We start from the raw sequence: 9,001 nt of genomic DNA, 5'->3' as shown, positions 1-9,001 counted from the left end.
AATTTGGAAAGGATATTGAAAATAAGAGCACTGAAGAAGGGACAGATCACTAACAAAATATCTAAGCCTTGTATGTTTATTCAAATGTATTGAAATAATTTGATCTTCAAAATGCACTAAAAATAGTAGCCTTTCATGACTTGGGGGGGTTGTTATTATATGTTTTTAAACCATGATTTGGAGTTGTATTCTTTTTTACACTTCGGATTATGAAATGGCTCAACTATGGAGAAAATGTGTCATAGTATACCTGAAAAATATCTGTTTGTGTATATGGAGATCAAAATTTATTTTCACTTTTGTCATGGACTGTCTGGTTAAATTTAGGGAAATTATCTTACATCTCAAAATTACAGTTTCCTATCTCTACAGTAGAGATAATTCTTCTACAAATACCAGCAAAGTTTAATAAGTTAAATGAACTTTGAGCACTCAGTATTTGGGTAGAAAATGCACCATTTATGCTCCATTTACTTATTCTCTCATAAATTACAAAGTCTCAGTTTGGGGGGAGGGAACATTTATGCTGTCACCATATTTTGTGCTATTGGTTACTTTTCTAGATAGTGTGATGTTACTATGGAATGTTAGACATCTAGAAGTGGGGCACAGTCCATTTCAGGATGGAGATGTAATAGAATGCATGTTTTTCTTCTATTAGGGCACCATTCTAAATGCTTGTCTCTGACTCTTGGACTAAACTTTTCTTCTTCTGTCTGCTTCTGTTATGCTATTTAACATTTACTCCATTTCTTTTCTTTTTTTAAAAAAAGATTTTATTTATTTATTTGACAGACAGAGATCACAAGTAGGCAAAGAGGCAGGCAGAAAGAGGAGGAAGCAGGCTCCCCACTCAGCAGAGAGCCCGATGCGGGGCTCGATCCCAGAACCCTGGGATCATGACCTGAGCTGAAGGCAGAGGCTTTAACCAACTAAGCCACCCAGGCACCCCCATTTACTCCATTTCAATGAAAAAAATGAAAGTGTCCCTCCCTCAAATTTATCTTTGTTCTATTATCTTAGATGCATATCAGTCATATTCAGCCAGTCATAACAACTAGTTTATGTTTTGCATTTTTATGCAATTTTCAAAAGTATTGCATCCTTAATTTCCTATTTGTTTAAACTGTCTCATGGAATAATAAAAGTTAAATTTTAGTGATATGGTAAGAAGATAATGAGTTCCTTAATTATGTAGTCTTTTTGAGAAACTAAGCTTTTCTCTACCCACCTCCCCATTCACTGATAACCTAAGATATGAAGTACAATTTACACAGGGGAAGGCTTTCAAAGCAGAAGTACAATAAGCATTAGAGTATCACCTTGAATGGGGGGAGTTGAGAAGAGATGGCTCATAAACAGGACTTTAATCCAATATAGCAGTCAGTGGATCGTGAAATACTATTCTTTATCTGTCCTAGATAGGACATAGCGCACGCAAAGTCAACTCGACTGCTTCAAGGTTTTGGCAGAAGACGAGTCTGAAAATGTTGACAAAAGCAAAATTATAGACATTCTTTTTTTTTTTTTTCTATACACTTGTTTTGCCCAGGAGGAAATGTAAGCCCAGAAACTGAAATGACCTGCATAAATTCTTTTTATTTTTTACTCCTTTAACCTTGAATAAGTCACCTAATCTAGAGGATTCCAAAATGTCTTCCTCTATTAGGATGGGCATGGTTGTGGTGGGATCCAATTTCTTTCTTCTACCTATAAGATTTTTTTCTTGAGAGTTTTTTATTTATTTGTCAGAGAGAGAGAGAGAGAGAACAAGCAGGGGGAGCAACAGGCAGAGGGAGAAGCAGGTCCCTGCTGAGTAGAGAGCCTGAGGTGGGACTTGACCCCAGGACCCCAGGATCATGACCTGAGCAAAAGGCAGATGCTTAACCGACTGAGCCATCCAGGCATCTCACTACTGATAAGGCTTTTATGAATCCTAGGTGTTTTATAACTTTCCAAAGAACTGAGTTGTGTTTCACTTTACACACACACACACAATCAATGACAATATTTACTGAATACTTATTAGGTTCTGTTTGCTGTTTGCCACCTCAGTTCTATGGCATCTAGATGCAGCCAGATATGCTAATAATACGGTCTCCATAGTTTATCACTTCACTGATATGCTGCTAAACAAATGGGTTAAATTCGGTATTTTTCCGTTAGTGTATATATGGAAAGTAAGAATTATGGCTATTAAACTGTGATTCTCCAGTTGATTTTACAAGTATTCTTTAATAATTTTGGTGAAACACACTGTTCCAATCAAACAGAGGTAATGCTTTGCTCAGAAAACATGGTCCCAGACAGAGACGAAACCTGTATTCAAATCCTCATTTACACTATCCTCAAACTTCAGTTTTGGAACTTCATTGTGTTCATCAAATGAGGGAATTCCATAGTTTTTCAGTAAGAATTTAATTATAGTAAGTATGTAGAACAATGCCTAGAATATATTTTCAGAATAAAATAAATATTTGCTAATATTATTGCAAAGCAACCAACACATTGTTGTCAACTCTGAGTACAATTAGAAAATTTACTTAATTTCCATTACTTAAATTTATGTCTATTTTTTTTTTTTCAGAGAATAACCCTGTAAATGCAATATAACACATGTGGAAATGTCTTTGGCAACTTGGATTATGGGTCTGATGTTCATCCTATTGAGATTCTCCTTCATTCATTTGATACTTAATATCCTAGAAACTTGTGGAGGGAACTCAGAATAAATTTAAAAATTTGTCTCCAAGCTCGAAGTTCATATCACTGAAGAGAATACTAAAAGCAACCCAACATAACAAAAACTATATACATACCTGAAGACATATTGCATGGGATTTAAAAAATTTTTTTAAGATTTTATTTATCTTCCAGAGAGACAGTAAGGGAGCAAGAGAACACAAGTAGGGGGAGCAGCAGACGGAGAGAGAGGTAGAAACAGACTCCTGCTGAGCAAGGAACCCAATGCAGTACTCAGTCCCAGGACCCTGGGATCATGACCTGAGCTGAAGACAGAAGCCCAACTGACTGAGCCACCCAGGTGTCCCATGACATATTGCATAGACTTTGATTTATTTATTTATTTTTTCAGCATAACAGTATTCATTGTTTTTGCACGACACCCAGTGCTCCATGCAATACGTGCCCTCCCTATTACCCACCACCTGGTTCCCCCAACCTCCCACCCCAATCCCCTTAAAACCCTCAGGTTGTTTTTCAGAGTCCATAGTCTCTCATGGTTCACCTCCCCTTCCAATTTCCCTCAACTTTCTTCTCCTCTCCATCTCCCAATGTCCTCCATGTCATTTATTATGCTCCACAAATAAGTGAAACCAAATGATACTTGACTCTCTCTGCTTGACTTATTTCACTCAGCATAATCACTTCCAGTCCCGTCCATGTTGCTGCAAAAGTTGGGTATTCATCCTTTCTTTTTCTTTTTTTTAAATAAACATATAATGTATTTTTATCCCCAGGGGTACAGGTCTGTGAATCACTAGGTTTACACACTTCACAGCACTCACGATAGCATATACCCTCCCCAATGTCCATAACCCCCTCCCCCTCTGCCAACCCCACCTCCCCCCAGCAACCCCCAGTTTGTTTTGTGAGATTAAGAGTCATCTATGGTTTGTCTCCCTCCCAATCCCATCTTGTTGCATTTATTCTTCTCCTATCCCCCTAACCCCCCATGTTGCTTCTCCATGTCCTCATATCAGGGAGATCATATGATAGTTGTCTTTCTCCGATTGACTTATTTCACTAAGCATGATACGCTCTAGTTCCATCCACGTCATCGCAAATGGCAAGATTTCATTTCTTTTGATGGCTGCATAGTATTCCATTGTGTATATATAGCACCCCTTCTTTATCCATTCATCTGTTGATGGACATCTAGGTTCTTTCCATAGTTTGACTATTGTAGACATTGCTGCTATAAACATTCGGGAACACGTGCCCATTCGGATCACAACGTTTGTATCTTTAGGGTAAATACCCAGTAGTGCAATTGCTGGGTCATAGGGTAGTTCTATTTTCAACATTTTGAGGAACCTCCATGCTGTTTTCCAGAGTGGTTGCACCAGCTTGCATTCCCACCAACAGTGTAGGAGAGTTCACCTTTCTCTGCATCCTCGCCAGCATCTGTCATTTCCTGACTTATTAATTTTAGCCATTCTGACTGGTGTGAGGTGGTATCTCATTGTGGTTTTGATTTGTATTTCCCTGATGCCTAGTGATGTGGAGCACTTTTTCATGTGTCTGTTGGCCATCTGGATGTCTTCTTTGAAGAAATGTCTCTTCATGTCCTCTGCCCATTTCTTGATTGGATTGTTTGTTCTTTGGGTGTTGAGTTTGCTAAGTTCCTTATAGATTTTGGACACTAGCCCTTTATCTGATATGTCGTTTGCAAATATCTTCTCCCATTCTGTCAGTTGTCTTTTGGTTTTGTTAACTGTTTCCTTTGCTGTGCAAAAGCTTTTGATCTTGATGAAATCCCAATAGTTCATTTTTGCCCTTGCTTCCCTTGCCTTTGCCGATGTTCCTAGGAAGATGTTGCTGCGGCTGAGGTCCAAGAGGTTGCTGCCTGCGTTCTCCTCAAGGATTTTGATAGATTCCTTTCTCACATTGAGGTCCTTCATCCATTTTGAGTCTCTTTTTGTGTGTGGTGTAAGGAAGTGGTCCAATTTCATTTTTCTGCATGTGGCTGTCCAATTTTCCCAGCACCATTTATAGAAGAGGCTGTCTTTTTTCCATTGGACATTCTTTCCTGCTTTGTCGAAGATTAGTTGACCATAGAGGTGAGGGTCTATTTCTGGGCTCTCTATTCTGTTCCATTGATCTATGTGTCTGTTTTTGTGCCAGTACCATGCTGTCTTGAGGGTGATAGCTTTGTAATAGAGCTTGAAGTCCGGAATTGTGATGCCACCCACTTTGGCTTTCTTTTTCAATATTCCTTTGGCTATTCGAGGTCTTTTCTGGTTCCATATAAATTTTAGGATTACTTGTTCCATTTCTATGAAAATAATAGGGATTGCATTAAATATGTAGATTGCTTTAGGTAGCATAGACATTTTCACAATATTTATTCTTCCAATCCAGGAGCATGGAACATTTTTCCATTTCTTTGTGTCTTCCTCAATTTCTTTCATGAGTACTTTATAGTTTTCTGCATATAGATTCTTAGCCTCTTTGGTTAGGTTTATTCCTAGGTATCTTACAGTCTTGGGAGCAATTGTAAATGGGATTGACTCTTTAATTTCTCTTTCTTCTGTCTTGTTGTTGGTGTAGAGAAATGCAACTGATTTCTGTGCATTGATTTTATATCCTGACACTTTACTGAATTCCTGGACAAGTTCTAGCAGTTTTGGAGTGGAGTCTTTTGGGTTTTCCACATATAGTATCATAACATCTGCAAAGAGTGATAGGTTGACTTCTTCTTTGCCGATTTGGATGCCTTTAATATCTTTTGGTTGTCTGATTGCTGAGGCTAGGACTTCTAGTACTATGTTGAATAGCAGTGGTGATAATGGACATCCCTGCCGTGTTCCTGACCTTAACGGAAAAGCTTTCAGTTTTTCTCCATTGAGAATGATATTTGCGGTGGGTTTTTCATAGATGGCTTTGATAATATTGAGGTATGTGCCCTCTATCCCTACACTTTGAAGAGTTTTGATTAGGAAGGGATGCTGTACTTTGTCAAATGCTTTTTCAGCATCTATGGAGAGTATCATATGGTTCTTGTTCTTTCTTTTATTAATGTATTCTATCACATTGATTGATTTGCAGATGCTGAACCAACCCTGCAGCCCTGGAATAAATCTCACTTGATCGTGGTGAATAATCCTTTTAATGTACTGTTGAATCCTATTGGCTAGTATTTTAGTGAGAATTTTTGCATCTGTGTTCATCAAGGATATTGGTCTATAGTTCTCTTTTTTGGTGGGATCCTTGTCTGGTTTTGGGATCAAGGTGATGCTGGCCTCATAAAATGAGTTTGGAAGATTTCCTTCCATTTCTATTTTTTGGAACAGTTTCAGGAGAATAGGAATTAGTTCTTTAAATGTTTAGTAAAATTCCCCTGGGAAACCATCTGGCCCTGGGCTTTTGTTTGTTTGGAGATTTTTGATGACTGTTTCAATCTCCTTACTGGTTATGAGCCTGTTCAGGTTTTCTATTTCTTCCTGGTTCAGTTGTGGTAGTTTATATGTCTCTAGGAATGCATCCATTTCTTCCAGATTGTCAAATTTGTTGGCATAGAGTTGCTCATAGTATGTTCTTATAATTGTCTGTATTTCTTTGGTGTTAGTTGTGATCTCTCCTCTTTCATTCATGATTTTATTTATTTGGGTCCTTTCTCTTTTCTTTTTGATAAGTCTGGCCAGGGGTTTATCAATCTTATTGATTCTTTCAAAGAACCAGCTCCTAGTTTCATTGATTTTTTCTATTGTTTTTTTGGTTTCTATTTCATTGATATCTGCTCTGATCTTTATGATTTCTCTTCTCCTGCTGGGTTTAGGGTTTCTTTCTTGTTCTTTCTCCAGCTCCTTTAGGTGTAGGGTTAGGTTGTGTACTTGAGACCTTTCTTGTTTCTTGAGAAAGGCTTGCACCGCTGTATATTTTCCTCTCAGGACTGCCTTTGCTGTGTCCCACAGATTTTGAACTGTTGTGTTTTCATTATCATTTGTTTCCATGAATTTTTTCATTTCTTCTTTAATTTCCTGGTTGACCCATTCATTCTTTAGAAGGATGCTGTCTAGTCTCCATGTATTTGGGTTCTTTCCAGCTTTCCTCTTGTGATTGAGTTCTAGCTTCAGAGCCTTGTGGTCTGAAAATATGCAGGGAATGATCCTAATCTTTTGATACCGGTTGAGACCTGATTTGTGACCCAGGATGTGATCTATTCTGGAGAATGTTCCATGTGCACTAGAGAAGAATGTGTATTCTGTTGCTTTGGGATGAAATGTTCTGAGTATATTTGTGATATCCATCTGGTCCAGTGTGTCATTTAAGGCCTTTATTTCTTTGTTGATCTTTTGCTTGGATGATCTGTCCATTTCAGTGAGGGGAGTGTTAAAGTCCCCTACTATTATTGTATTATTGTTGATGTGTTTCTTTGATTTTGTTATTAATTGGTTTATATAGTTGGCTGCTCCCATGTTTGGGGCATAGATATTTAAAATTGTTAGATCTTCTTGTTGGACAGACCCTTTCAGTATGATATAGTGTCCTTCCTCGTCTCTTATTACAGTCCTTGGCTTAAAATCTAATTGATCTGATATAAGGATTGCCACCCCATCTTTCTTCTGATGCCCATTAGCATGGTAAATTGTTTTCCACCCCCTCACTTTAAATCTGGATGTGTCTTCACGTCTAAAATGAGTTTATTGTAGGCAACATATTGATGGGTTTTGTTTTTTAATCCATTCTGATACCCTGTGTCTTTTGATTGGGGCATTTAGCCCATTAACATTCAGGGTAACTATTGAGAGATATGAATTTAGTACCATTATTAGCCTGGAAGGTGACTGTTACTGTATATTGTCTCTGTACCTTTCTGATCTACTACTTTTAGGCTCTCTCTTTACTTAGAGGACCCCTTTCAATATTTCCTGTAGAGCTGGTTTGGTGTTTGCAAATTCTTTAAGTTTTTGTTTGTCCTGGAATCTTTTGTCTCTCCTTCTATTTTCAATGATAGCCTAGCTGGATATAGTATTCTTGGCGGCATGTTTTTCTCGTTTAGTGCTCTGAATATATCATGCCAGCTCTTTCTGGCCTGCCAGGTCTCTGTGGATAAGTCTGCTGCCAATCTAATATGTAACAGACTTCTTTTCTTGGGCTGCTTTCAGGATTTTCTCTTTGTCACTAAGACTTGTAAATTTTACTATTAGGTGATGGGGTGTGGACCTATTCTTGTTGACTTTGAAGGGGGTTCTCTGCACCTCCTGGATTTTGATGCTTGTTCCCTTTGCCATATTAGGGAAATTCTCTCCAATAATTCTCTCCAATAGACTTTCTGCTCCCCTCTCTCTTTCTTCTTCTTCTGGAATCCCAATACTGTTAATACAGTTTAGTAAATTATGGATGCTGTTGTTTCTCTTTAACAACAAATTTATTTTTAAGTAAAGCTTTCAAATATTTAATTAGAAAATCATCTCTCTCCATTTGGCCACTGCTTTTCCCAGACCTCTAAACAACCCTATGAGTTATTTACTTCAAGACTTTCTCACTCACCATTAACTTCCCCTAGATCTGAGAAAGAGCTCTTCACTAACACTTTCTTGCAAAATGGATTCAACAAGAGCAAATGCAAAACAGTCCACATATGACAGGAAAATCACAAATGCAAATACTAACCAGGTAAATTGTGGCTGACTGTCAATTATGCCTTTAGACTAGTTCTTGGAAAATTCAAGCTTTCTCTTCAATTAAGTGATATATTTAGAGAAGCAAATGAGAGCGAGATTCCAGGATTTCAGAATGGAATAAGTGCTGGGGAAATTCAAATCTCATAGCAGAATCATATAACCCAAACACTATGCCACCAGCTGCACCTGTATGAATATGACATATGCAAGGTTGTTTGAAACTAACTCAGCAAAAAATGTGAAAGCACTTGGACACTCAGCAGGAATAGAACCCAGCTTATAAATTATGTATTTGTCTAAGAAATGAGATTCAAAATAACTGTTTATAAAATGTTTTGTGTGATATCGCATTTTCTTAAATTTTTATGTATCCATAGCATTTATGTATTCTGAAGTTGCTGTAATAAATATGCAGTTTTAATAATGAAGTACATTTTATAAAATATAGTTAAAATTATAATGAATCTTTGTTATGAGAAATTAATCTTGATTATAATCAATTTGTTAATTTTGGGGGGGCTAACCAGAGTTTCCTTATATTGCTCCATATTTTATTACTCTAGTTTACCACAGAAAACTGAAAGGGCCATAGAAAAGAAATAATGGAAAACGAAGAAAATAATGTAATTGCT

Source organism: Meles meles, chromosome 10 (genome assembly GCF_922984935.1).
Source record: "Meles meles chromosome 10, mMelMel3.1 paternal haplotype, whole genome shotgun sequence".
NCBI classification, from domain to species: Eukaryota; Metazoa; Chordata; class Mammalia; order Carnivora; family Mustelidae; genus Meles; species Meles meles.
This window is presented reverse-complemented; position numbering follows the sequence as displayed.